General features: G+C 41.8%; 1 long non-coding RNA gene across 1 annotated transcript in view; it reads right to left on the bottom strand.

The window, feature by feature from the left end:
- Positions 1–18,188: 18,188 nt before the first annotated feature.
- The window catches only part of LOC116877477, a 106,360-nt gene continuing 97,231 nt past the window's right edge, over positions 18,189–27,317 (bottom strand). The window contains exon 6 of the long non-coding RNA XR_004384656.1: positions 18,189–18,315. This is a non-coding gene — a long non-coding RNA (uncharacterized LOC116877477). The remainder of the gene's footprint in view (positions 18,316–27,317) is intronic.

Consider the following 27,317-nt stretch of genomic DNA (forward strand, 5'->3'; position numbering starts at 1 on the left):
GGCCTTACACAAAAAAAATCTCTTCCCCTTTCCTTCAGGAAAAGAGCAAAGAACTCTTGCATATTGGTGCATAGAAACAGACTCAATCAGATCTGCTCCATTAATTTTCTAAACGTGCCTGGACATGAACTCCAGCAGAAGAATAGGCCTGGGTTTAGGCTGAAATCTCTGCAAGGAGAAGAGAGGTATGTTAGTAGAAAACTCTTTCCCAATCTCAGTTTACACTATCAAAACATTCTTGGTATGTGTATTGGCTACCTGTCACACATCACTTAACAACCTCTCAGCCTTATCTCCCACTGCAGGCCCTGCTATGGCACCAAGTTCCATATGGTCTTTGTCCATGGATGTAATCTGATTGTGTCTTCCCTGGGTCCCCCCACATGCCTTTTGCAGTCCCTCACAGGTATTCTTTTATTCAAGATGCATTATACTTAGGGAAACCCTCTTAACACTAACACATTCCAACCTAGAAGTCAGTATGCCAGTGGGACCACCTTTGACCAATAGATAACCGAAGCAAATGAATAGGTACTTTCCTCTTTTGTCTTCCAAGAAGGCATTATTTTTAAAGATTTATTTATTTATTTTAGAGAGAGACAGAGACAGAGACAGAGAGAGAGCACAAGTGGGAGGGGCAGAGGGAGAGGGAGAGAGAATCCCAAGCAGACTCATGCTGAGTACCAAGCCTGATGCAGGCCTTGAGCTGAAACCAACAGTCTGACATTTAGCCAACAGGTGCCCCCAGGCAGGCATTTTTGAGACACAATTTATAAGGCTCCTGAGATGATCCCAGTGATATAGAACAGAAGTTTTCTGCAACAGTGGCCAAACCAATAACACATCCTTGTATTGGTTTCCCCTCCTTCCCTGTCACACGTCCCTTATTCCCTACTCGTCTTTGGGATCACTTTTCAAATCAAATATCTCAGTTTCAGCTTTTGGGGAAGCTCAAGTTAAGAGACAAGGATATCATGGCTTCTTGGTAACTGTCTAAAAGAACAAATAAACCTTTGGTACCAAAGATCTGGTTTCAAATTCTATCTAACTGTTAAGACCACAGACAAATTACTAAGCCACTCTGAGGCCCAATTTCCTCATCTTTAAAACAGGGATAACATGATAGACCTCACTGCATTTGTCTAAGTATTAAACTGGGTCATCTGTGTGAGGAGCCAAGCAAGGACGGCCACCACAGGGTTGGTTGCATTCAATCAATATTCATTCTCTTCTTCTCTTTATTCTCACCTTTTGCTCCTCAGGGCTTTTTTTTTTATTTTTTTAATCAGAGAGTTGAAGGGTAGAAATGAAAATCGACATAAGAAAGGGATAGCTGTGTGTACAACAGAAAATATTTCAAATGTATATACTTAACAGTACATGGATATAGAATTCCACTAAGCTGAACACTTAAAATTTGTGTACTTTACATAAGTTATATTGTAATTTAAAAAAAAAATTAAAGCACTAGCATATTTAGGGAAGGGATCCATCATTGGTCCAGAATGTACATTTAAAATAGAGACACAGTGAGATGGACAACTAGAGTCTTCTGTCACAGCAAGAGCTCTTTCCTTTAATAAGTTTTAAGTGAAAATGACTTTATTAACATATAAATATTTAAATCAAATATATGTATTATATATAAATATAAAATACATATTATATATAATATATAATAGATATATAAAACAGCCAATAAAACATTTTTTACTTAAAATGTGTTAAACAATTCTTTCTCTAATGGAAATATAAGTTTTAAATAACACATGTTAACATACATTAATTATATTAATAATAATATGGAAAAACCAATAATAAATACTATAGAAAAATTATATATCTATAAATAAACTGGTTACTATATGAGCTACCTTATTTTTAATAAAGGACTTTGAATCTGAACTAATGAAAAGACAAGCAAATCACTGGGATTAAATCAAGAAGACAATGTAGCCCCCTCATGCCATTATTTAATTATACTCTGTCTCAGCCAGGAGTAGACACCTACGGGAGCTCTCAGCATCTATAGGGTGAAAACCGCATTCTTGGAACATGGTTCAAATACCAGTGAAATTATGCACAAGCGTGGAGACAAGTCTCTAGATGCTGGAGAAACAGAGTCATGGTCTAACAAGCAAAGCAGGGAGGGCAACAACCACGGTAGGAGCTGTGGGCCTAGACTACGTCCCCCAGGGCTAGGTCAGCCAGGTCACCAAACTGTACAGTCAGGAGCCCCACACTGGCCTCCCAGATCCCACAATGTGCCAACAGCCCTTGGGATCCTGACCACACAGGGGGACCAACATGCCGGCAGTGTTAGCCCAAGACACACACCAGCAGTGGTGAGAGAACCACAGATGTGAGTGGGCAGTTCAACTGTGCCAGGCCCTGCCCTCCCCTCTCCCTGCGCCACATGCTGGAGGAGCCTGAGCCCAGGAAAGCCTGGAGAGAGGAGAGAAGCTGTGAATGAGAATAAAAGTCAAACTATCTGGATCTAGCTTTTTAAAAGCTCCAAATTTTGGGGTGCCTGGGTGGCTCAGTGGGTTAAAGCCTCTGCCTTCAGCTCAGGTCATGATCCTAGGGTCCTGGGATAGAGCCCTGCATCCAGCTGTCCGCTCGGCGGGGAGTCTGCTGTCTCCCCCGCCCCCTCCGCGCCCCCCAACCCGCCTTTCTGGCAGTGATGGACAAAGGACAAGACTCTTCTCCTCACTTTCTTGCTGATGGACGTTGCTGAGAGGCCTAGAGGGGAACGTAGAAAGCGAATGGGAGTTTTTGTCCCCTCCCTTCTGTTAAATTCTAACTCACCTAGCCTCTCCCACTCGGCCAGTCTAGCTGTCTGCCCCAGGCAGTCTCTGCCAGCCAGGCCAGGCCCGATCTTGTTCTTTGAATGTTTGAAGCTGGGACGCCTAAAAGGAAATTCTGCTTTCATTCCAAAGTCGCTTCATCTTCATGGGGAAAAACTCTTTTTCAGGGAAAGGTGAATGCAGCCAATCTGAGAAATCTTGGTTGATTATTTACTATTTATGGCCTAACCTTCGAAAGACTCCACTGGAAAACGGAGGGTAAGTATTTACACAGTCCACAGCCCAGGGAAGTTCTCTTTCCCTGCGTAATCACCTGGACTAAGGCAGGTAGCTTAAGGTTCCATTCAAAGAGGCCAATTCTGTGACCCCCTCCATTTTCCAAAATGCCTCCCAGTGGCTCACAAAGTGGAAGGCGGGCAGTTTTTACATCATTCCTGAATTACTGATGGAGCTTGGCAAACTAGCTTCCCCTGGGCTCCTGATGATCCCTGGCTAATCTGTAAGCACAAAAGGGAAGCTGCCAACAGAGGGCTAATGAAGACTGACTGTAAAAGAAAACTTTCTCGAAGCAAACTACCAAAATGGAATTGTGACTTTTAATGTTTGGGAGGATGGTTCTCCAGTTTTGCAGCACCATTTCCGAGGACTTGACTTTTCAGGCCCAGCCTCTGTGCAGATAAGAACTGCTTCACATTAGAAATACTATTATTATTACTCATCTAAAGCAATTACTCAAAATACCTAAATGCTGTTTGAAAAAAGTCAGGCAATAACACAGTGTAAAAACTCACGCTACGGACTGTTATTTCAAAGGGTAGAGGGAACATCATCCATCCCTCTTAGGGTCCTTAAAAGATACAGTAAGTAAAGGGTGCCTGGGTGGCTCAGCAGGTTAAGCTCCTGCCTTTGGCTCAGGTCATGATCCTAGGGTCCTAGGAATGAGCCCCGAATTGGGCTCCCTGCTCAGCAGGGGACCTGCTTCTCTCTCTCCCTCTGCTGCTCCTTCTGCCTATTCTCTCTTTGTCAAAGAAATAAATAAAATCTTTTTTTAAAAAATACAGTAAGTAAAAGTAGAGTGGTTCATATTACATTAAAGGCAAAAGCTAAGGTGACATGGTAAACAGACTTCACTAAATACCCAAATTGAAAGTGCACTCTTTATTTTGACTGTATCAGTTAGGAATAGCAATTGGATGCAAACAACAGGCACTAGGAGGGGCTAAAGCAAATCAGTGGTTTATTCTCACATATAAAGTCTGAAGGGGGGCGCCTGGGTGGCTCAGTGGGTTAAAGCCTCTGCCTTCGGCTCAGGTCATGATCCCAGGGTCCTGGGGTCGAGCCCCGCATTGGGCTCTCTGCTCAGCAGGGAGCCTGCTTCCTCGTCTCTGTCTGCCTGCCTCTCTGCCTACTTGTGATCTCCGTCTGTCAAATAAATAAATAAAATCTTAAAAAAAAAAAAAATAAAGGAAGTCTGAAGGTATCAGAGCTTTAGAGACCCAAGTTCTGTTTTTCTTTTTGCCATCCTTAACCTCATGATCCAACATGGCAGCTGAAATCTCAGCCATGCCATCCATATCCCAGGAAAGAAGAGAATGGAGAGAAAAGACAAAAGGAGTATCCACGCACAGAGTTGCCAGATTTGGCCAATAAAATTGCTATACATTATGTGAATATACTTATATTAAAAATTATTCTTTGTTTATCTGGAATCAAATTTAACCTGGGCATCCTGCATTTTATCGGCAACCCTGTCCATCTACCAAGAGTTCCTTAGATCATTGGCCATCCCCGCTGCAAGGAAGGCTGGGAAATGTAGTCTTTTAACCAGACACATTGCCACATTGAGGTCCTTTCATTAAGAAGAAATAGAAAGTAAATATAATGTAGGGAGCTAACAGTCTTTGCGGGAGTGAAGGTGAGTCTGAGGAAAGGACATCCATTCCCCACACCCTCTGTGAAGCATTTCTTGACTGCAACACCTCATGGTCACTCTGGCCTCCGAAAACATCCAGCCCTTTTGATCTCAGTTTGGACACAAAGTGTGATTTTTAATTTTTACTTCTTAATTTTTTTTTTTAGTAATTGCTACACCCAATGTGAGGCTTGAACTCACAACCCCAAGATCAAGAATCCCACACTTTTCTGACTGAACCAGCCAGGTGCCCCACAAAGTGTGATTTTTTTAAAAAAGATTTTATTTATTTATTTGACAGAGATCACAAGTAGGCAGAGAGGCAGGCAGAGAGAGAGAGAGAGAGAGGAGGAAGTAGGCTCCCTGCTGAGCAGGGAGCCCGGCGGGCTGAGCTGAAGGCAGAGGCTTTAACCCACTGAGCCACCCAGGCGCCCCCAAAGTGTGATTTTTAATAAACATATATAAGAACTGATATATTCAGGGAGCTGTTGTCTTCTTCAAAGAAGTCTGACACTCACGATACTGCCACCCTTCGAAGTAGTTCAGCGATTTAGATCCTAATGAAGCCCAAATCTTCCCTTATAAGGGATCCTGGAAGCTGCACTCAGACAGGACTAGGGATGCCTTTGAAATTTGTTGTGCCTGAGTGGAAATGTTCGCTAAATTCCATTCTACATCAAACTTAACACCATTCCTTCCCAGAACTTCCTCCCACTCGTGTAAGAACACAAGATTATCTTATAGAATGTCAACAGCTCTAGCCAGTGGGGACAGGTCTAACAAAGCAGCTGGTTTAGGAAACTGGCTTTGGAGAGCTCAATGGCCTCTCATAACCCAATCAGCTGTGGCCTGATCAGTCTCATTAAAACAGGGTTTACACCGTGGTGCCTCCTAAAATGAAGATAGGGAACAATGAAAGAAAACCACCCCGAATTAAAATTCTTTCCATGTTTCCCCTGAAAAATTCTAATCTGGTGGTTCCTTTTGCCCGGTGGTGACCGCTCACAGTTTGTCCCCACTATAAACCATGCTTGCAAGCTTGTTCCTTTGCTCTGACCTGGACAAATTCAGGATGTTTATATTATAAAGATCAGTCTCTACTGGCAAATGACCCTTAAACACAGCCAGCCTCTCTGCAGGTCCCCTCCCAGGGTTCACTGTGTGGCCAGCAAGCTTTCAAAAGTAAGGATAGAATAATTTTTCTAAGACTGAATCTTGATAACCATTTCCACGGTTCAGTGCCTTTCCTGGATGGTGTCTGGGCACACGGCTCCACGCAGGTGCTGATAACAGTAAGGGCGTTCCCCAATCCCTGGACACATTCTGCCTGCAGTGAGCGCGTTCCGCTCTGGGTTTTATCATATGCTCCTTCCTTATTTATACTGCTTTCAGTCAGCTACTTGATACTTCATAAAATTTACCTCTAAGCTGTCCTGTAGGGGAAAACGACCTATCCAAGGGGAATGCCGTTCCAACTTTATAACCTCTGACGATTGCCCAATAGTCCTCTGAAAAGGTTGCAGAACTGGAGCGAGCGAAAGTCCAGGCCACTTCCTGGCATTTAACGGCAGCAGGTGCTGCTTTCGGGGGTCCTTTCCAGCCGATCTCTCCCAGGGGGCAGTGAGTGTAGACGGTATGAGCCATGTGGAAATTCGGCCTCTCCTCAAGGTCAGAACAAACAGGGCACGTCAGTGATGATTTTACCAATCTCTCGCTTATTTCAGAAAGCAAGAAGAGAATGTAATAGCGCAAGAATGGATCTATGAGATGGAAATAATGAGCCATTTATAACCCAAAATGACGCTGCCAGGAAAAACAAACAAACAAACAAAAATAGGACATTTTATCAGAGGCCGCCGCTGCCCAAGGCTAGTGGAGTACAAGGTACTGAGTGTTCAGCTCCGTGGGCCAAGAGCTACAGTAAGTCCTGCCCCCTGCGCGGCTTCTCTCCTGTCAGCCGGATCAAGCAGCCTTAACCACCTGGTGGAGAAGAGCTTTAGTGTTTTCTAAGTATGTGCTGGGTGGATGCTTCACATTTTTGATAAGATGTGGAGTCATGTTGCAACACTTAGGGAGGGCCTCTCTGCGTCAGAGTTGCGCAATTCGGGAGGCACCGGCCCCGCGCATCAGCGAGGCGCTGCGAACACACAGCTTATGCAATGCACCATCGGGCCGTCCAGGTCTCTCCTCCCAGCCTCTGGAGGAATTTTCAAGCTCCGAACTTGGTCCTGGTTTTGGCAGTTCTTTGCCCTAGTTCTTTGTGTGGAGTCGCTCAGTGGTCAGCACCTGCCAGCGAGGTAGAGAAAACGGCCACCTCTGGCAGGGGCGCCAGGGAGGCTGGCTCTGGTCTCCAGAGGGCCCTGGCCTGCCACACAGCACCCTTCAGGGAGGGCGGGTGAGGGCTTTTCATCCGAGGGAGTCTAGGCCAGAAGGTGGAACTAGGGCGTGACGACAAGGAAACGGAGATCCCCCCCAAGTCAGGCGTCCTAGTTACCGCGGGAGCATTGCTGAATGGTGTGCTCACAGCTCCTTTGTCTGGTGATTGGAAATTTGGCGCTGTGCTCTCCTCCTCCGCTCACCTGGAGCCCTTGTAAAGTAGGTCGGCTGCTTGTCTGATGCCCTCTCACCTCCAATCACTGTACTCGTGCCTGCCTCCCTGCTCGGCTTCTGTTTCTTTCCAGGCTTCCATTCACTCCACAAAGCCGGTGAGCACCTGCTATGTGCCAGGCGCCGTGCCAAGCGCTGGCCACCAGCAGGGCTTTCACAGCACCTGGTGGCCCCCTGGGGCACGCTGGGCTCATCCTACGGGGGCCTCGTGTCCTGTGTGCCTCTTAGCCCTGCCCAGTCCCTGAATCATCCCTCCGCTCCACTCACCTCCCATGACTACCCCTCTCCTCCCTTTTGGGAGAGGAACTATTTCTTGATCATTGTGATCATGGTAACCTGACAAATGATTCTCCCAAAAGTGTCGTTTTTGGTAATCACTGATTCCTCTCAGGAGGATTTTCCACATTCAAAAGTGATAGTTTGAAGAAACCATGCCTTCCATGAAACGAACAATGGGCTGATGAGGGAATGTGGAACTGGGGGGCACGGGGGAGGAATATTGTCTGAGCAGGTTCTTTCCAATTCAGCCAGGGTCGGGTTGCCTTATTCACACCTTCCCTTATTACTGGTGACCTGTGGGTGCAGTGTTCAAGGGAACAAATTCTGGAGCTGGAGTGCCTGGGTTCAAATCCTGGCTCTCACATTCAAATCTTAGGAAAGTTATTTATTTGATCTTGTTCCTTAATTTCCTCATGGAAAGATGCATGGTTTGGAGATTAACATAAATTAGAATGTATGAAAGTTTTATCATACTGGCATGCATAATAAACACACTATAAATATTAACTTTGACTTTTTTTTTTTTAAGATTTTATTTATTTGTCAGACAGAGAGAGTACACACAAGTAGGCAGAGAGGCAGGCGGAGTGAGAGGAGGAAGCAGGCTCCCTGCAGAGCAAGGAGCCCGATGTGGGACTCGATCCCAGGACCCCAGGATCATGACCTGAGCCGAAGGCAGTGGCTTAACCAACTGAGCCACCCAGGCGTTCCCAACTTTGACTTTTCTTGAGGCCAACTCTACCCTTTTTTTAAAAAAGACTTATTTATTGGGGGTACCTGGGTGGCTCTGTGGGTTAAAGCCTCTGTGTTCGGCTCAGGTCATGATCCCAGAGTCCTGGGATCGAGCCCCGAGTCGGGCTCTCTGCTCAGCAGGGAGCCTGCTTCCTCCTCTCTCTCTGCCTGTCTCTCTGCCTACTTGTGATCTCTGTCTGTCAAATAAATAAATAAAATCTTAAAAAAAAAAAGATTTATTTACTTGAGAAAGAGAGCGCAGGGGAAGGGCAGAGGGCAAGGGAGAGAGAGAATCCTGAGCAGACTCCCAGTTGAGGGTAGAGCCCAATGCTGGGCTCGATCCCACAACCCTGAGATCGTGACCTGAGCTGAAACCGAGTCGGATGCTTAACTGGCTGAGCCACCAGGTGTCCCTCCTTTCTATTTATAGTCAGATTCTCATATGAGCTGGTGCACTTTAAAGAGAAGACTGCTTATTCTAGGCTCCGGTTTCCTAATCTGCAAAACAGGAAGTAGTGACTGAATGAGGATGTGGGGGCTGAGGACCAGTCAGGTGACCAGGTTCTGCTCTATGGGCTCCATTGCCTTCCTGACCTTGGACAACTCACTTAACCTCACTGCAACCCAGATATGGGACTTGTCTGCATTTTCCACACTCAGGTCTTTCAAATAACACCAGTGGAATTAGTACCACATGCCTGAACCACTTCTTTACACATACTTACGTGATATTTTCCTTTAGATAATCTTTAAATCAATTCACTCTCACATGTAACTGTGCAGTAAGCGGTAATATCCATATACACAAGGGTTTGCTATGCTAGTTATAGATTTTTCTAATGTGCATTAATTACTTAATGAAGCTTCAAAATGTTCATATAAAATCCAAGCCATCGTGCAGGCCAACAATGATGTACACGTTACCATTTTAGGAAAATCTGGATTAAATTTTCACTATGGATCCAGCCAGCTCTAAAAACCTGTTCCTGTTATATAATTTTCATGTGGTTATTTAACTTTGGATGTGTTTCTTTATATCATTTACCTCCTTGAGGGCACAGAGGAACACTATGGTTTATACCTCTTCAGGAACCTAGCACATAGAAGAATGCTTAGTAAATGTTTAATTTTAAATCATAAATGCATATGGAAGCATGCATATATATACGCGCAATTATATCTGTCTCCTACGAACCAGCAACCCAATACCAAAAATGTTCATTTCTTTTTTTCCCACATTGTTATCATTATGTTCCTTGGGTGGTTGTTCACTAACTGAAGAAAACGTATGGAGTTCCAGGCCTTGTGACGCTGGAGAAATGTTAGCTGCTTTGACTGCCTTCTTTCTTCCCATGTCCTTTGCTAGCGGGTAGCATTTGTCTGTGTGAAAAGTCTAAGGAGCATAGCCTTGGCTCTTGTTGGGCCAGAACAATTGCTGTCCTCACCATCAACCCTAAAAGAGTCCATTCCCAGGACTTAGAAACAGCTGATCTAAGAAAGAAACTTCACTTCTAAATGCTAGTATTGAAGATGTCTCAAGGAATTGCCTGGAGATTTACTGAAAGTTCCTCAGAAAAACAACAAAAAAAAAATTTTAAAGATTTTTATTTATTTATTTGACACAGAGAGAGAGAGCACAAGCAGGGGGTGAAGGAGGCAGGAGGAGAGGGAGAAGCAGGCTCCCCAAGGAGCAGGAAGCCCGATGCGAGGCTCCATCCTAGGACCCTGATATCATGACCTGAGCTAAAGACAGACCCTTAAACAGGTGAGCCACCCACGTGCACCCCCACCCCCATATCATGGCACAATTCTGGGTTTGTAGCTGGAGCAATTTCTCTACCCATCAACATGTACTAAGCACCTTTTTGAGCCCCTATTGTGTCAATGATCTTGGGGTCAGAAGTCTGAGTAAGACTATGAGATTGTGAAGAGATGCGTAGGCTCTGAGGGCCTTGAAGGCAAGGAAGAGGTCTCCTTCTTCCTTGCATCCCCTGGGGCCTTAGCGAACCACACACGTGTGCTAGCTACCCATTCAGTATTCACTCCATCAGTGAACACACAAAATGAATGAAGACAGCAGTCTAAGCAATCTGTTTGAGAAGAGAGAAGATAAGACAGATGAAGTGTTAATAATAAGCCTAACATTACAAGAGATAACATAGGCTCTTAAAGGTTAAGTGAAGAAGTCCTGTCAGAAACCTCCCCCAAAGCACAGAGCGTTGATTCAGCAACAGGTCTCACAGAAAAATGCGTGCTGGCCGTTCTTCTGCACTTAACCACTTTTCCGCCCAGGAGGCCAGCTTCAGAGGGAAGTCGCTAGGTTGCTGTCACATGACTGGTTTCTAAAGGCCACCGAGTTTATCAGCTCCTGGGAGTGAGTGGGGTCATTAGCTCCTGTAAAGAAACCCATGGGTGTTTATCTTCCCAAGCATTCTGCATTCATCCACAGGCAAAGAAATGGCAATGATGACTCTTTGGGAGGTGTTGAAGCAGCATATAGGAGAAGTTAGGAGGCTTTCATTCATGTTTTGTTAGACCGTACGTCGGGGTGACTCTTCGGGAGAGGCTCTGGGCTTCCTACACAACACTCTCTAGGATTCCCAACTGTCAGCATACACACAGCAGCCCAAACCAGAGCTCCTTATTATTCATTAGTTACTGAAATACTTTTCCCAAATATACGCTTAACTGAAAGATGCCTTCTTCTGTAGTGTTTTAAGCCATTTTTAGCCTGTGAATCGGGCCATAGATTTTAATCTGTTTCATTGGGCACTGATCTCACCAGCCATAAAACCTTAATTAATAGGTTTTTTTAAAAAAAGGCATTTCTATTCAAATTATTTTTTGAAAAATGATTTGTGTACATGGCCAATAAAGATTTCACAGTGCAAAACAGTTTGAAGGTAGAAAGTAAATTTTCACTCACCTCTGAAGCCCAGTCTTTTCCATAGAGGCATCCACTATTACATTTCTTGGGTATCCTTCCAGAAAAATTCTACGTACATACAAGCCACATGCCTATATGCACACCCCCTTTGCTTGCACATCCCCCTCTGTTCCTTAGTGAAACTAAACAAGATATTGCAGAGTTTATTGTAAATCCAATAGTTAGATTTACATATTTCATTGCACGGATATCCCAAAATTTACCCAGCCACCTACTTATAGACAAATAAGTGGTTTCCGATTTTTTTGGTCCCACAAACATATTTTTTGCACATATGTATGGACAGAACTATGAATCAGGGCCTTAAAGTAGAATTGCAGAGTCCAAGGATCTGTAAACTTCAATTCTGCTAGACATTGTGAAATGGTTAACACTTAACTTTGGATGGGAACTGACAAAAGTAAGATATTTGTTCATGCCAGAAACAAGAGTAAAGAGAGTATTTAAACTTTAATGCCTCGGGGAAGCAGTGCATTTATTTATGAAACTCATTTACCAATGTCTTACCCACCCAAGCACGCACACGCCCGCATACATGCATATACACACACAGATATTATTGTGAATCTATCCAAAATACACTGTGACAACAACGCTCTAAATGAGGAACTTACCAGAAGTTCCTTACCACCAAACGGCGTGAGTGTTGCAATGGAGGTAGTTCACTAATACCGCACATTCTCCACTTAGCTTTTGCTATATTTACTACCCTTTATGGCCCTGGTCATTTAGCAACACTAAGTGCCTTACTTTTCTTTTGTTAACAAAACATCTGTTTATGACCTTGCTTCCTCCCTTCCTCCTCTGAAACACAGGCACATCACGTCTTCTCTCCATGGTCTCCTCACAAAAGTAATCAGTCTTAAACTGTCAGGGGAGGCCAATTATAGATGCATCCATGAAAAGGACTCTATCACCACGGAACTTTGATTTATTTAATTCTCTATTACCTGTGGGGTGAATCGGTGAACAACAGTCCCGTATTCTGGTCAGCTGCCACTTCCTTCACTGGCTTCTTATATTTAAAAGAAGGTAAAGAGACCCAGAACATTCTCCAGTTTCCTTAGTGTTTACCCAACTCACACTCTGTGCTACAATCCCCATCTGGGGCTCCTTTCCTATTTACTCTTGTAACATGAGAAACCATGTGGAGGTTTTGTGTTTGTTTTGTAACAAGCTGTGACCATTGTCTTTTCTCTGTCCCTGACCACAGACACGGAAATTTCCTGGCGACCACTGAAAATCTACATATGACTAGGTCAAAACTGAATGAAGTCATTTTGTTTCTATTGGTAACAACCCATTCGATACATGTTCTGCTCACATTTAGAATGGGTTGTAAATTTTTAAAAACGGTTTAAAAGCCTTACTTCAAATGGTTTTGGGCTCTGTGGATCCATGAAATGATTTCTGTAATCTGAGTAACCAAACAGCTTCATTTTTACATTTAAGCTTGGACTCAGTCTCGAGGATTGTGGATGGGGTGGGTAGATTTAAACCCTGTAAGGAAGCAATTTCAATATCCTCCCTCATGCTGTGAGCCTTTTAAGCTCCTTAGTCCAGATAGCCCTGCTATCTCAGAAAGCAATGACAAAAACTGATCTTCTGTATGAAAATAAAAGTAAAAGTAGGAGACCCACAGCGCAATGTTGACACTTTGTTAGCAAAACTCCCTATCCACCCTATCTGGTCACCTGTCCACATGGGAGTTCGGAATCTGGTACTGCTACTCTTCATCCTGCCATAGGGTGTCACCAGAAAGTAGGACCCCAGGGACTTGGGAAAGGAGATCAAGACAAGGGGGCCACCACACTATTCCAGACCAGGCTACAGAAATCTTTAGGAAAACCCAAAACACAACAGCTGACCAAATGCTTCTACACAATGGAGTGGGTTCAAAATCAGTAAAGACAATTGCCCCACTTTGCCCTTCACCAAAGACACACCTTTGGCAATGGACCCCTTCATTGCATTCTATCATTTTTATTCAACAAGCATGTATTAGGCATGTTTTAGGTGCTAGGCTTTCTGCTAGGTGCTGTACAAAGACTAAAAAGTCAACTCTGCCCCATAATGGGCAGCCATTAAATATTATGGAATGAATGAGTGAATAAATGCAGGAATGAAGGATACAATTTCAATAAATCAGGTTACAGGAGAAAAAAAAAAAAAAACAGAAAGAAGTGGTGTGTACAGAATACAGTGTTATGAGCAACCCAGGGTAGTAGAGAAAGGCCTTGAGGTGACCAGTGAATGGATAATGGCCAGATACATGGAGGAAGAAGAGGTCTTTGAAGTCGGCAAGTGAGCAAGCATAGCATACGCAAAGGCTTAAAGCAGAGATTAACAAACTACAACCCACAGATCAAATCTAGTGTGCCACCTGTTTTTGTAAATAAAGCTTTATCTGAACACAGCCATGCCTGGTCACTTACCTTTTGTCTCTGGTTGTTCACATTACAACAGTGGCACCAAGTAGTTGCAACAGAGACCAAAATACCCAGAAAACCTAAGATATTTACTATACATTGGGGGCCTGTAGGAAAGCTGAGGTCAACTGTTGGAACTCAGCAGTTCTAAAAGAGGCTCAGTGAGAGATGAGACAGAAGGGACCAGACCCCAAAGGTTCTTCTATGCTATATTAAGAAGTTTGGTCTTGGTCTTCCAGAAATGGGTAATAAGAGCAGTTTTCCATTTAGAAATGTTTCTTAAGTGTCAGGATAGATCAGGGAGATGCAAGATTGCAGCTGAGACCAACTCTCCAAAACTTCCATCTCTGACAAATTCCTTGATTCAACAAACATCAGAAAGTTTAATGTTTGCTGTGCATCTTGCTATAGGCTTGGGAAACAGAACGTGGCAGACAGAGTCACTCATTCAATGTTTATTGATTAAAGGAATTAAGGAAGGAATATAGACAATATTTTAATAGCATCATTATCTGAAGTTTTCCTGAATAGGCTACTTCTGCTATGAAACAACTAGCTAAGATTCCTACCGGTCTCCAGTTTCTATACCAGGAGACCCTGAGATCCAGGCTTGAGGAGGTTAATAGTGAAACACAAGCTAGAGAGAAATTCCTTCCTTCATCTCTGGTGCCAACATCATCAAATACCAGTCACTGGCCAAACCTATGTTTATTCTGTGCCCCGTGGCCTAATGAGAGGGGATGAGACAAGAAGCAGCTCAGATAATAACTGTCATAAAAATAATATCTCTTGGTTCCATGTGGCATCTTTGGTTGGAAGATCTTGAATCATTTTTCTTCTCCTGTGTAGCTATTACTTCCATTTTATTTCCACTAAAGGAAGAGCCAAAGCATAGGGAGAGGTTGTGACTTGCTTAAGGTCACTGAGCAAACCAGAATAGCAGTTTTTAAATACTGGGAAGAGTTTCAGGGTATGTGAAATCCAGTTTCCTTCCCCATCTAGAATGGGCCAGGTTCGTGGCTCAGCAAGAAACAGAGCATTGTCCAAGCTGGGCGCCTCTTAAAAAGGAGTCATGCTAGAGGAGAGTCAGAGAACAAGGGGCTGTGTCAGGTGCATGTTTTTACTAGTCACTTTGTCCCTGCCCATTGAATTTCAACACCTGTGACCAAAGTCCATTACAGGTGAAGAAGAGCCTCTTCAAAGGTCCAGCCTGTGGAAATGGAAGGTTCTGGCTTGGGGGTATCTGTCCTTTTTGACTATCCCCCAGCTGCCACTGCCCAAGAATTCCAAGACTTCCTTGTTCCTTTATTCACCGGAAGCCTATGCCGAGGGTAGCCACAGGCTGCTCTCCAATAACACGGTAGTCACCTTCTGTCCCAACATAAATACTAATAAATGTTCCTTTCACTTTAAAAAGCACCCCGGTTTTGGACCATAAATTAATTGTGTGGTCATTCTAGCTCTGACAAACCAGGAGGCTTCTACACTCAGTCCAAAAGCCTTTAGACACTTCCTCTAATCAGGTTTAGTCTACCTCAGACACTTCTTTTTTTAGATCCAGGATTTTTAAAAAGCTTTAATTCCAGTATAACAAACACGGTGTTGTATTAGTTTCAGGTATATAACATAGTGATTTAGCAATTCTATATATTACTCAGGGCTCATCATGATAAGTGTACTCTTAATGCCCTTCACCTGTTTTGCCCATTCTCCCACACACCTCCCCTATAACAGTTTGTTCTCTATAGTCAAGAGTCTGTTTTTTGGTTTGCCTCTTTTTTTCTTTGTTCGTTTCTTTTGTTTCTTAAATTCCACATACGAGTGACATCATATGGTATTTGTCTTTCTCCAACTGACTGATTTTACTTAGCAGTTTATAACCTCTAGATCAATCCATGTTGTTGCAAATGGCAAGATATCACTCCTTTCTATAGCTGAGTAATATTCCGCTGTATATATATATACCACATCTTCTTTATCTAAATGTCCATGACATTTGGGTTGCTTCTATAATATGGCTATTGTAGATAATGCTGCAATGAACATAGTGGTGCACAGATCCCTTCAAATTAGTGTTTTTGTATTCTTTTAGTAAATACCTGGTAGTGGAATTTCCAGATCTTATGATAATTCTATTTTAAGTTTTTTGAGGACCCTCCATACTATTTTCCACAGTGGCTGTAACGGGATTGTATTCCCACCAACAATAGGCAAGGGCTGTGCTCACTTCGGCAGCACACATGCTAAAAACAGTGGCAAGGGTTCCTATTTCTCCATATCCTCACCAACACTTTCTTGTGGTTTTTATTTTAGCCATTCTGACAGGTGTCAGGAGATATCTCATTATGGTTTTGATTTGCATTTTCCTGCTGATGAGTGATGTTGCGCATCTTCTTTTGAGTCTGTTGCCATCTGCATATCTTCTTTGGAGAAATGTCTGTTCATGTCTTCTCATTTTTTGAATTGTATTATTTGCTTTTTTAGCATTGAGTTGTATCTGTTCTTTATATATTTTGGATACTAAGCCTTTATCAGATATATCATTTGCAAATACCTTCCCCCATTCCATAGGTCATCCTTTAGTTTTGTTGGTGGTTTCCTTTGCTATGAAGAAGTTTTTATTTTGATCTAGTCCCAGTAGTTTATTTTTGTTTTTATTCTTCTTGTCTCAGGAGACATATCTAGAAAAATGCTGTTATGGCTGATATCCCAGACATTACTGCTTGGGCTCTCTTCTAGGATTATTATGGTTTCAGATCTCACATTGAGGTCTTTAATCCATTTTGAGTTTATTTTTGTGTGTGGTGTAAGAAAATGGTCCAGTTTCTTCCTTTTTTTTTTTTTTTTTTTTTTTGGCATGTAGCTATCCAGTTTTCCCAACAACATTTGTTAAAGAGACTATATTTTTTTTCGTCACTGGATATTCTTTCCTGTTTTGTCAAAGATTAACTGACCATATAATTGTTGGCTTATTTCTGGGCTCTCTATCCTGTTCTATTGATCTGTGTGCCAATTTTTGTGCCAGTACCATATTGTTTGAATTACTTTTTGTAAAAGATTTTATTTATTTATTTGATAGAGAGAGAGATCACAGGTAGGCAGAGAGGCAGGTAGAGAGAAAGGGGGAAGCAGGCTCCCTGCTGAACAAGGAGCCCAATGCGGGGCTTGACCCCAGGACCCTAAGATCATGACCTGAGCCGAAGGCAGAGGCTTAACCCACTGAGCCGCCCAGGCATCCCCTGTTTGGATTACTATAGCTATGTAGTCTATCTTTTTATTTAACTTCTATTTAAATTCCAGTTAGTTAACAGTGTAATATTTGTTTCAGTTGTACAATTTCATGATTCAACACTTACATACAACACCCAGTGCTTATCACAAGTGCACTTCTTAATCCCCATCACCTCTTTCACCCATCCTTTTCCCCCTTCCCTCAGGTAACCATCAGTTAGTTCTCTGTAGTTAAGACTCTGTTTCTTGGTTTGTCTCTCTCTTTTCTTCCCCTATGCTCGTTTGTTTTGTTTCTTAAATAACACAAATGAATGAAATTAGATATTTGTCTTTTTCTGACCGATTGACTTATTTTGCTTAGCATAACACCCTCTAGGTCTACCCATATCATTGCAAATGGCAAGATTTCATTCTATTTTTAGGGCTGAGTAACACTCCGTTGTATATGAATACCACATACTCTTCATACGCTTTACCCACTCATCAATCAATGGATAGTTGAGCTGTTTCCACAATTTGGCTATTGTACATAATACTGCTATACACATCAGGGTGCTTGTATCCCTTCAAATTAGGATATCTTGAAATCTGGGATTGTGATACTTCCAATTTTGTTCTTCTTTTTCAAGGTTGCTCTGGCTATTTGGGGTCTTTTGTGGTTCCATACAAATTTTAGGATTAATGCACGTACTTCAGAAGGTTGTTGTGAACATAAAATGAGCTTGTTACATAGCCTGGCACATAGCAAATACACGCAAGTGGTTGGTGATGATCACTATCATGACCATTACCATTATTAGTTAATGTCATGGGCCTTAGAGACGGGAGCAAGAACAGGCAGCAACAGCAATCTTGCTGACCTCCAGTAGCACTAATACAAAAAATACCTCTGATCTCTCAAGCACACCTACAAAAAAGTCGCTTGCAGGCGTGTGGACAAGAAATGTCTCTGTTAGCAGCCAATGAAGACAGTTCTTCAAAGCACTTGTCAGATCCCAGAAGCACAGAGAAATTAAATTCCACTTGAGAGCAAGCTCTGTCTTGGAAGGCTGGCCCGGTTTCCTTCCTGGATAAGGGACTCCATCCATAGTGTGTAATGTATCTCCTGGAATTGTGGGCTTCTCTGAATGACAAGCAAAGCACGATACTTCAGGAATGTCATGATTTCACAGGAACCCAGTTTCTGCTAAGAAATCAAAGCCATGCCTAAAATCAGCTAATCACGGGGGTACAAGTTCAGATGCAGCTCTGGGAAATGTAACTTTCCATCACCTAACTGAACGGCCTGCCAAGATCAGACCCAGACGGGACTTACCTGGAGTCCTCTTAAGCCACAGGTCCATCCCACCCCAACCCAACTCTGCTCCGAGTCTGCAGATATAGAGTATAAGGCAGTGAAAAAGAAAACACAACAATAGCCAGTGAGTCTTGGAGTCAAGCAGACCTAGGGTTCAAATCTCAGTGGGTCACCTAACAAGCCAGGTAACTTTGGGCGATTGTCCCTCTCTGAATGTTTATTTCACAGACTTACAGGGAAATGAAGGAAAAGATGTGGGTGACAGTGCCTGGCACAGAGTTGTCATTAATTTCCGTGCCTTCCCTAACAGCAGGATGGCCCTGGCCGACTTGCTTTATCCATCCCCCAGGTTCAAGCAGTGGATCCAGCTCAGGTCACCGCCACCAAGTACAGCAGACTGCTTTCTGCCCTGTGCATCATCACCCATGTTTTCAGGCCACACTTGGGGAGCCAAAGCCTTCCCCGAAGCTGAGGTCATAAAGCAGAAAAAGACAAAGCTCTGCTTTCAGAGAGCAGGTTGGCCATGAGCAAAGCCATCTCTTTGTGGCCAATCTGCCCCCTGGGTATGGAAGGCCCCACAAAGCCCTGCAGGAAAGAGCTGGCCCATTTGGCTTTCCCACCCACCAGTCCTATGTGACCTCTGGACGGAGCTAAGGAGCGGGGAGCTAGTTCACCCAGTCTCTTAATCCTCTGGACATAGCACTCTCGTGCCCCAGCCTCAGAGAGGATGAATATGACAGTCACAAGATTCACACTTCTAGCCATGAGGCATACTCTTCTTGCTACATCACCTGGCAGGTGTCCTTGGCAGTGGGCTCCCAGCTCCAGTGGTGTACACAGCGTTTTGCTCACCTCTGTGCCACTAATATTTTCCCAGCTTTTCATTTAACCATTGGCTTATTCAGGGACACCTTTCAAACTGGATTCTGAAAATCTACTAGATTTTCTAATTATGGTTTGCATTTTGAGAATCTTTAACACCTCTAGTACCTTCTATTGGCTTTTACTTTTCAGTAAAATTCTGAAAAATTTTACTTTCACACCAGATTTCTCCTTTGTATATGCTTGAGATAGTGCGCCAATCTATTTTTTTTTTCACATAATGAACTATTTCTCCATCACCGATCAGTGTTTTAGGTGGTCCGTCTTTTCCCTGCTGATTTATGTTGCCATGTTTATTCTGTAACAGGTTCCATGCGGAAGTGAGTCTATTTCTGACTCCCTGTTCTTTTCCATAGATTTCTCTGGCTGCTCCTACACCAGTCCCACACTGGTTTTATCTGGGAGGGTGAATCCCTTCTTTTTGCTCTTCCTTTTCAGAATGGATTTAGGCATCACGAACTTACATTCCTTTGTAAAAGTTTAGAATAAGTATGTGAAAGTCCTCAAAAAAACCTGGCCATAATTCTGACATTGAATTTGTAGGTTAATCTTAAGGGAAACTGACATATTGACATATCAAAGATGTGGCATATCTTTCCATTTATTCCGCTCTTCTTTTAAAATGTGTAACTGAGTTTTCAACTTTCTCAGACAAGTCTTTGTTGGGTTATTTCCTACAGACTTTATAGTTTAAGAATTGTGTTTTCTTTTTTTCCCCTTTTTTTTTCCTTTGGTGTGTTTTATTTTCTATTATATTTTCTGGATGGCCTTGCTAAGGTTGATAAAGACTAATAATTTTTAAAGACTGATCAGGCATTCACCATCTGCTTGTCTTTTATTTTTGTTTGTTGATTAAATGTGTTTCTCCAATCTGTAGATCTCCTTTTCCTTTTTCCTTCTCTTTCTGTTTTGGCCAGAAACTCCAAAGTATAAAACAATAAACAGCTAACTGCTGTTAAACAGTAACAGTAAAAACAGAAAATGTCTAAATTTGCTTTTAAAATCACACGTGCGCTTCTTTACAGGTTTCAACAGCATCCATGCCTGTTACACCCCAATGTGGTAGGAAGAACAAGTGTTGGCCCATTGTACAGATAAGACTCAGTACTTTTTGTTGGGTTTTGGGGGAACACAGAATTCATCTTCAGGTCTCTGAAGCTTCAAGTTTTCTACTATAGCAGATGAACTTAACATCTAGCCAAAATATCTGAAACTACAGTGATCTAACCCAGTCATATACAAGTGAAATTTCTTAAAGATTTACTTATTTATTTGGGGCGGAAGAAGAGCAGAGGGAGAAGGAGTGAAATCTTTGAGAAGACTCCCTGCTGGGCATGGAGCCCGCGGAAGAGCTCAATACCAAGACCCTGAGATCATGACCTGAGCTGAAACCAAGAGTTGGATGCTTAACCAACTAAGCCACCCAGGCGCCCCGTACAAAGTTATTTTTTATATTTAAACCTCTTACCATCTATCATTTTAAAAGAAAGCTGTATCAACTGATTATTAAAGGTTCTACATTTCTTCAAGGCTTAAGAGCCATATGTCCCTATCAATGGGGGCTATAATTCTATCAAGAATTTGAGTCTCTACAATGGCAAATCAGTCAGTTAAATTAGTCAATCTTTTATATTATTTACCTATAGGTTTACATTGGGCCTCATTCCAGAAAGGTTTTTAGAGTGTCTTATAATCTGTATCATATATAAGCAGAAATGAAATTTCTTTCTTTTTTTTTTTAAGGTTTTATTTATTTATTTGACAAATAGAGACCACAAGTAGGCAGAGAGGCAGGCAGTAAGAGAGGAGGAAGCAGGCTCCCTGCCAAGCGGGGAGCCCGATGCGGGGCTCAATCCCAGGACCCTGGGATCATGACCTGAGCCGAAGGCAGACCCACTGAGGCACCCAGGTACCCCAGAAATGAAATTTCTAACAAACGATTGGGGAATACAGACTCACAAGCAAAGCTGCTAAATTTGAAAAAAGAAATATTCATCACTAGAAACATGTCTACTAACTCTACCAACTCTAATACTTTATTATTTCATAAAAATGGAGATCATATGTACCCTTTATACTCATTTTATCCCATCATCAGTATAAAACAAGGATTTGGCCCTTACAATGGCAAAGCAGTCAGTTACCGTGGTCAGTTTAGGTAAATAAGTTAGTTTTGTAGAACACAGCAGAATGGGAGAGAAGTATCCATCAAGTTGATAATATTGCAATGCAGCTACAACTTTCACTTGGTTGGACTCATTTAAACACTGAAAAGCTGTCATAAAAATAATAAGGCTATTTCCATTTTTGGAAAGAAAAACTAAGTAAATCAGTTTCTTAGTTGGACGAAAATGACAGACCTGTGAACAGGACTCATAAATTAAGCCCGAGTCTGGTCTGCTACCTCTCTGTAATCAAGCCCCATGATTTGCCAGTGGAAATCAATGCCTCTTAAATGCATGGAATGACATCTCAGCAAACATACAAGCAGATGATCCCACAGCCCCTTTATAAAACTAACCATCAGGAAGTAACAAGGGACTGCATTTGTTCCTGACAATCAGGGTATTTTTCTTCCCATTCCTTGCATTTCTACTTAGGGAATGTGCGAGAGAATGTCATTTCTCAGGGCTGCTGGTATGGAATGTGCACGTTATGCTGCCTTTTGAAGGGACGTCAGACTGAAAGCTCAAGAAAACACACATAAGGGTGAAGAGGGGCTCAAAGAAGCAGGATCAACCTATTTAAGAAGAGGAAACCAGAAAACTGTGGTTGTCTTTCTTAAATACTGCTTTGCAGACCGAGCAGCGACGTACAAAATGTGGCCCAGCAGAAGGCTTACGTAACTGGGAGCAGAATGAGGGGAAAGGAGTTGCTCCAAATCCATTCGAACCACTGATTCTCCTTGAAACAGCACCTCCTTTAGAGTGAAATTTACTGTGAGCTAGCTAACAAAAATTCTGCGTTTATGGGAAATAAGCGTTGTCGGAAAGGATAATAGATTCTGTTTTCAGCCGTCCAGATTATAAAATTGAGCTTTCAACAAAAAAGGGAAAATGTTGGCTCCAGAATAGATCATCATCAAGGCACTGATTTCTGTTTTGTCTCTTCTCATCAGCAAGAGGGAAAATAAGATAACCTCAACCGAAACTAACACGGTTTTCCACGGCAGAAGATATCACTACAGCTAATAATGCACTGGCAGTCTGTGTTGAGTGACTTCTCTGTTCAAAAAACGCCTGTGCTTGTCACACCCATGAACTGTATGCGTGTCTATCTGGCCTGCTCACGTCCCCACACCTGTTCATTCAGGCATTAGACCTAAGCACTTGTAAAGCAAGTGAATGTATCTGTACAGCGATGGGTAAAAATAAACCGGACTATTCCTGTAACATTATCAAAACGATCTGACCGAATAGAAGATTGTGTTTCGTGGGATCAAGTGGTTAAATTAGATGTTTCCTCACGTTTTATGACTGGTTAGTCTTATTCACTGTGTGTAAAATAGCTGACCTCCATTCCAGGAGCATGAGCAGCAACCAAATTTAATGCCATGTGCTCAGAGGCTCAAACACTGGTTTCGTTGCCTCTGAGGCATAGCTCCTGAGTGTGCGACTGTCACACAGAGACACCATACTTGGGACATCACAGAGGAGGAACATATAATTCAATCAACGCTACAGCAGTTCGCAGGATAACCGTTGATATGGTTATCGTTGGTCAACTCCTGGAAAATAAAGTTCAGGGAGAAGTTGGATAACTTGTTATCTTCTGGAATAACCTTAAATAAGCTTATATAATCTCTCTCTCTCCCCTTCTCTTCTCTCTATATATGTGTGTATGTGTATATATAATCTCTCTATATATATAATATCTCTCCCTCTCTTCTATTTATGTATGTAATGTATGTATATACATAATCTCTCTATATATATATAATTCTCTCCCTATATATATATGTAGTGTCATATAGGTATATATACATATATATATTGTGTAATATATGTATAATCTCTACAGTGAGAAGCTCCCAAGCATAGCCAATGACAAGAGAAGAGCAACCAGTAGTATCATTCTCCAGTTCCCTCATTATACTTTTGCCATACTGGCAATGGGCTCCTGAAAAATCCAGGCATGGTTGATTGAATCACTGTTCACAATTTTTCACATCCTTCCTGTATTAAATTATTCCTGCACCTTCAGTGTCATGTGTCTCTGAAGTACTATCCACCATGAGGTAAAATATTTACCCCATCCCATTTATTCTGGGCATGGCCAGTCTTCTTTAGCCAATGAAATGTTCCTGGACCTGACAGGAGGTCTTAAATTTGCTTGCGCGTGCTCCTGACATGGACTATGAAAAGAACATGTTCCAGGATGCTACTGGTCAAAAGAGAGGAAGCAACATGTGAGGGAGACCTGAGTCCTAGAGTCCAGCCAAGTCCAGCGAAATTGCAGCTGGTCCACAGACCCATGTGAAAGAAAGAAATGTTATTATTTCAAGCCAGAGTTGGGAATGATTGGTTATGCCAGATTGTTGCAGCAAAATATCATCTCAGTGACTTAGCACATACCATTCCCTCTACCAGAAATACTCTTCCATGCCCATTCTTCATCCAGTTAAGTCCTACTCGTGCTTCATATCTTGTTGTAAATGTCTTCTATATGGGACAGATGTTGCAGAACAGAATAACTCCTCCTTTACATCCTTTACTTCTCCTTTTGTAAAATTCATTACATTTACAATTATTTGGTCCATGTCATCCAACCAGAACATAAACTTCTTTGAGGGATGGGACCATTGTATCTTGTTCATTGGTATAGCCCCAGCACACAGCACACAGTGGCTAGCAGAGTGGAGTCAATAAATAATCTGTTAAGTATTATTTTAAGGCATGTGGTTCTGCTCCTTATGGTTGAGTAAGAAACTTAACTTTTTGGATTTTAGTTTTCAGCAACTATAAAATGGACATAGTAATACCTATGTCTTAAGGCAGTTATGATTACATAAATTAACCAATCAACTTAACATTCCAAATATCTGACACATACGCAAATAGAAGGCACTTGGTAACTTACAGTTTTTAATAAGATAAGAAAGATACAGACATCCCCTCTGTGTCTTAAAAAGTGATTTGTTTTCAAGTAATGTTTTGGGGACGCCTGGGCGGCTCAGCCAGTTAAGCGTCTGCCTTCGGCTCAGGTCATGATCCCAGGGTCTTGGTATTAAGTCCCATGTCATGCTCCCCGCTCAGCAGACAGTCTGCTTCTCCCTTTCCCTCTGCTTCTGCCACCCCCTGCTTGTGTTTTCTCTCTTGCTCACTCTCAAATAAATAAACTCTTAAAAAAAAAAAAATAAAGTGATGTTTTGTCAGAAAAGGAAAAAAATTACATAGTGTCACTATCAATAATTGTTTAATTTAGATATTTTTAAATACTATGCTTATTTACCATGATGTGAGTCCATTTTAAAAACAACTGAAGGTAGAATTTGGGAAGAAGAAAGAGGTTTGCAATTGATACTTCATTTATTTTAAACATTGTCATTAAATGATGTCATACTTTTTTTAAAAGAATGAAATTTATCCTTCCTATTTTTGAAAAATTTTCATCTTTAGTTCATTATTCAAAGTTGGCATTTCTGTTTTTCAAAATGTTGTTCTTCATTCCCATAATTATATTTTGCATCAGTGGGATTTTATTTAATTTAAATCAGGTTTTTCTTTTGCCAATAGCAACATACGTCCATCATAGAAAATTAGAAAATGCAGATAAGGATAAAGAAGGGAAATTTATTTCTGTAATCCCACCACCCCAGAGATAGCCATTGTATTTCATTCCAAATATTTTTATTCAGAAGAAAATAATGATGGGATTTTGTTGTACATTACTCATTTGGGGTTGCCTTCTCACTTATTTATCATGAGTATTTTTCTACGCCAAAAATATTCACCTACAACATCTTTTTATCAATGATCTCCCATCATATAGAAATACCATCATTTACTTGAGCGATCCCCTATTGCTGGAAATATCCTTCCTTCCTCCCTACCTCCCTCCCTTCTTTTCTTTTCTTTTCTTTCTTTCTTTCTTTTTAAACTATTACCAGCAACGCTTCTGTGAATGAGTGAAGAGATACAGTGTTGTTCAAAACCAATAGAAAATGACAGCCACTTACTGGTATCTTACAGTTCAGGGTATAGATCATTATCCTGACCATGGTCTATTTTTTTCCTTAAATTTCTTACTAAGAGTCTGGGGTCATCGATGGAAGATGGTAAAGGTGAGTAGGTAGGCAAGATGGGGATACAAAAGAGAAAGGACTTCTATTTCTGGTCTCGATAATGAAAGTGCAAACCAGAACCTATAAATTAACACATGATCAAAAACGCTGTAACAAAACGAGGGCCCACATTTGGAAAGGGGAATATTTCTCTATCTGCAGTTAGAGGGTCCATATTTGTTTTGACAAACATGTCCCCCCGCCCCCCGCCCAATCTGGTTGGTTGGTTGGTTTGACAAGGACGAACAGTCTCTTTTTACAGGAGCTGAGGCACAGAAAGGCTGACTGAAGTGTCCAAGGTTCCACAAGTTAGTGGCATAGCCAGGGTCTGAGCCCATGTGTCCTGGCCCACGAACAAGTGCTCTTTCAATGCTCTCATAGTTCTCTGGGACTGTGAATACTGGGAATTATTAAGAATAGAGAAGAGGATACAGTGTGGCAGGGAGCTTAGCAGAAATATAATGCTTCTGAGAGATGGCACGGAGACATCTGTTAGCTATTTAGCATGGGTCGAACATCCTCAGTGAGACGATAAGAAACATCTCTGTTCACCTCTTTAGGGTGACCTGAACATGATTGGTTACTTAGAAATTTGTCCCTTAAAGAGCTTCAATGTTCTCAAAAGAAAGGGGCTGCTGAAAAGTGAAAATATTTTGCTTTTACTCACTGTGTAAATGACGGAATGGAGATTTGGCTCAGGTTAAGGAATTATTGGGAAACACTAAATAATGTTAGGACTATACCCCTGAATTCTTTGAATGGAGGGATCATGAGTCTCCACTGCACTTAACACACAAAAATACAGTGAAAATCATATGCAACACAATCAGAATTGATAATTAATGGCTAATCAGAAATGTTTGCGGGGGGAGGATATGTTTATGTTGTCAATGTTATAGTTTAACTCAAATAAGTGTAAATGTATTCACCCATCTGGTGGAAGGTCTTAGCCCTTTCCCTTACTGTGAGTTCACTGGAAAGGCTCCAAAGCCACTTTTTTTTTACTGAAACCACACCCATAAGATCTTGTTTTTCATTTCCAATTTTTCTTTCCTTGTAGTGGATGAGAACTTAAAAACAGTTGTGAGCAAAATACTGTAGTTTTTTTTTCTCTATTTGTCATTGCTGAGTCTTTTCAAAGCATCATTCCATTTAAATAATATTTCATTTTAATAATTCTCTCTCTCCATCTCTCTCTTCAGACTCCTGTTTCATTAGTTAACGTAATATTGAAGCAAATTGTATAGTCTGAATAACCAGTAGAACTGGCATAAATACGTTCAAGAACAAACAATTCTGAGTCTCAGAACACATGAAGCTCAGCTCTTGGGGAAGAGAAGGGCCAGTGAGGGCAGACTTGGGTTTTGGTCTATCAGTCACATCTTCAACAAGAAAATCACCAAGAAAACCACTGGTTCCTCCTACTAGTCACTTAAGTGGAACTTGGCTAAAAGAGTACCCACAATAGTTTTCACCAGTTAACCGTGAATATTAAGCAGTGTCTTCATAAACAATGCCCGTTGTCAGTCCCAGGAAAAAGTTTGAATTATATCTGTCACACTTATACGCAAAGTTTTAAAATCCTTCCTCCCTACCCCAATAAATCCCAAGTGTGTCAATCTGCCTATTCAAGCAGTAAGTTTGGGTTCACAATAATTCCCTAAAAGACCCAATATCTCACCAGCACAGCCTCTTGAAATAGGAAGGAAGGACTGGATAAATAAATTGAATCCTAACTTTTCTTTCCTTCTGAGCACTTACAAACATTGAATCGTTTCTTATTTTTTCTTATTTTCTGTTCCCATGATTAGAAGGTACACTCTGTAAGAGATAGGACCTCATCTGTTTCACCCACCTTTGGATTCTGGGCACACCTAGCATATCACCTGGCACAGAGAAGCTACACATTAA

Source organism: Lontra canadensis, unplaced genomic scaffold (genome assembly GCF_010015895.1).
Source record: "Lontra canadensis isolate GAN:19392208 unplaced genomic scaffold, GSC_riverotter_1.0 scaffold52, whole genome shotgun sequence".
NCBI lineage: Eukaryota > Metazoa > Chordata > Mammalia > Carnivora > Mustelidae > Lontra > Lontra canadensis.